Source organism: Sinohyriopsis cumingii, chromosome 10 (assembly GCF_028554795.1).
Source record: "Sinohyriopsis cumingii isolate HCF-2022 chromosome 10, ASM2855479v2, whole genome shotgun sequence".
Taxonomy (NCBI): domain Eukaryota; kingdom Metazoa; phylum Mollusca; class Bivalvia; order Unionida; family Unionidae; genus Sinohyriopsis; species Sinohyriopsis cumingii.
The window spans coordinates 48,873,698-48,876,975 of record NC_142970.1 but is presented as its reverse complement, the minus strand read 5'-3'; the positions used below and the strand labels follow the sequence as shown (position 1 = coordinate 48,876,975).

The 3,278-nt window shown below is 34.3% G+C and overlaps 1 non-coding gene across 1 annotated transcript; it reads left to right on the top strand.

Annotated features, from left to right (window-relative positions):
- The first annotated feature begins 2,849 nt into the window (after nucleotides 1–2,849).
- Trnak-cuu (transfer RNA lysine (anticodon CUU)) lies at nucleotides 2,850–2,922 on the top strand. The gene has a single exon. It is a non-coding gene; the product is annotated as a tRNA-Lys (tRNA).
- The last annotated feature ends 356 nt before the right edge of the window (nucleotides 2,923–3,278 follow it).

Sequence of the window (3,278 nt, the reverse complement as noted above, 5' to 3'; positions counted from 1 at the left end):
TTGTACTATGTCTTAAACGTTCACTCCACGTCATCGTGGAGTAACATGATTTGTTTTTGTAAGGTACGTAATAATTTGATTTATTTGAATTTAGAGTTTGACCCAATAGCTATAGCTAAAGCTTTGTTTGTAAATACAATTTTTAGTGGCGTATTTCTCATCAATATTTTGCCGTAGTAATTTGCACTTTCTCAAAATTCCACAGCAAAACACCTCTTTTGTTGAATTTGCTTGTAAGGTAGGTAAACATTTGAATTATTTGACTTCTGAGCGTAACCTGGTTACTCAAGAATCATGTTCGTTTTTCAAAATGCCATCTCGTTTAATTTTCATTAAGTGTTTTCGAATTTTCCTCTTCATTTGGATACGAGGAATTGCATAATTGAGTTGAATAAACACATTTTCTTCTTGCTATAGTTTTTTAAACAAATATCCCATAAGAGACCTTTTTGTGATTCGACTAGTCCCATATTAGCTTTTTTAATTTTAAGTGTTCTGTAGCTAATTATAAGTGATCTATCGTTCAGACATCAGCAGTTAATCTGTTACCGTCATATAAGTTTCTGGTAGGGATCTTTCACACCAAAGAATCTGGTAACGAATATTCTAAGATAAAGTGGTATATACTGTATTGAGCTTAATACATAATAACAATCACAGATGTTAAGGACAATCGTCAATGTAAAGTTTTAAGACTAAATAGAAGGTATATAATCGTGTTAGATATGGCACATCACCATCGGATGTTGAAGAAAAAACTTCCTATTGGCTGTTGACTTATCAGACTAAGGTTTGTTTTGAGAAAGGTACAGCTAGTAATATCGTTCTTCAGTCATCGCCTGGATATTTATGTCATGGCATGAACTAAATACTGCGTTGTAATTAGTCGATAGTGAAACCATTATTCTAAAGAAATTTTTAATTAACATGGAACAATATGACACCGGAAGCAGACGAATTCACAATATGAACAATCTCGGCCTTTGCTGTCCTAACCAACATCCTGCAGTTTACAAGAGGAGTATCACCAAGCACATCAGATCGATGTGTATTCGTGCAACTACTTCCAAACTATATTCAAAATAACAAAGTCAAACCAAAATAGAAAATATTCAAAGAAAGGTTTGATGATTAAATATAAGGTATATATTCATATTAGATGTGATAAGAACACATCGGGAATTGAAGAAACGAAGTCGGACTGGCTCTTGGTTTGTATAACACGTTTCTCTTGCTCTGAGAAGGCACAACTAGTGTTCGTCATTTAATATCGCACGGCTATTAACGTCAGATCGTGAAACATACCTCCCATGTAATTCGTCACAATTGGGGGCTTTATATTTAACAAATTTGTTTCCCTTGATCAAGATGCCGGCGGAAAGAGACAAGTTCACGATCGGGTCAATTTTGGTCAATCATATCCTAAATTACATGTTACACTCCACAATTACCGAAAACATGAAACTGATGTGTATTCTTACAACCAATCCCTACGATATTTCACAACATGACGGATGTGATGTAGCGACGTTTCAATCGGCTGTCTTATCAGCGTACAGACTGGTACAAGGCTGTAAAAATGCTAAAGGTTATTCACAATACGTTAAGTGATATGAGGCGACTGAGAAAAATACCTAATTATATTGTTCTTTTCAAGTCAATTTTCGTTTAACAGACGAACATAGTGATATAGAAACAGGCATCTAAGCAAAACACAAATAACACAAATACGTCAGCAAACACACACAAACAAGGAGAGGTTCATAGTCTTCATGACTAATTTTTATGTGTAATAAACCCAGCGGATGTTAAAGCAAATACGTTGGAAATGAAAAATATAGCGTCTGCCTTTTCTTTGCCTGTCTAATGATACATCTCGATAGACTTTTTTCACATACGAATGACTGGTTTATATTGTATGAGATATCTCTTGACGAGAAAAGGTAATATATGTTTACAATATCAGTCGGTAGAGCACGGGACTCTTAATCCCGGGGTCGTGGGTTGGAGCCGCACATTGGGCGATTCGATTTTGATTATAGTGCTTTATATGACAGAGGACAATTTTATGTGATAAAATAACATTTTGCACACTGTCTTAACATTTTACTACGCATCATTGTGAGTTAAGAATACGAAAGCAACTTGAGGAGAAAAGGGAATAACTGTGATCAATATCAGCCTGGTTAACACAAGACTGGTAAATACAACTTTTAGATGTATATGTCTCCTTATTGTTTGCTTTATATAGCTGATGATTAGGTTGAACAGTGCTGAACTTTTTTATAGTTTGTACTTTGCCATAAACTTCCACATCGCGTCATCGTGGAGTAACATGTTTTGCGAAAGTTTTTGTAAGGTAATTAATAATTTGATTTATTTGATTTTAGAGTTTGACCCAAATATGTTGTTCATTTATCCCGCCATATTCCTGTTTTTTGTTTGTATTAAGTTTGCTTAGACTTTCTATCTTATGGTACGTGAAATTGTATAATTGCACTGAATAGAGAAATAGTCTGTTATCGTTTCAAAAAAAGTATTTCGCAAGAGACCTTTGGGGTTCAAGGTAATCACAAAATACATTTTTCTAATTTTACATGGTTAATCATATACGATACATTTTCCTTCAATTTGGAAGTTAATCTTTGGTGCATAAATTTTAATGACATGGTCTCATAATTTTGCCATATCGATGTATCACACGAAAGAGTTTGTTACCGAACATTCCTTTTTTCAGTCACCATGAGTAAATTTTATGTGAAATAATGACAGCTAATGTTGTTTTTTTATTATGATATATAAATACGATGTCTCTTGATGAGAAAAGTCAACAGATGTTAACATTATCTGCCCGGTTAGCTCAGTCGGTAGAGCACGGGACTCTTAATCCCGGGGTCGTGGGTTCGAGCCCCACATCGGGCGTGTATATTTTAATAGCTACAGCTTTTGTTTGTAAATACAGTTTTTAGTGGCGTATTTCTCATCAATATTTTGCCGTAGTAATTTGCACTTTCTCAAAATTCCACAGCAAAACACCTCTTTTGTTGAATTTGCTTGTAAGGTAGGTAAACATTTGAATTATTTGACTTCTGAGCGTAACCTGGTCACCCAAGAATCATGCTCGTTTTTCAAAATGCCATCTCGTTTAATTTTCATTAAGTGTTTTCGAATTTTCCTCTTCATTTGGATACGAGGAATTGCATAATTGAGTTGAATAAACACATTTTCTTCTTGCTATAGTTTTTTAAACAAATATCCCATAAGAGACCTTTTTGTGA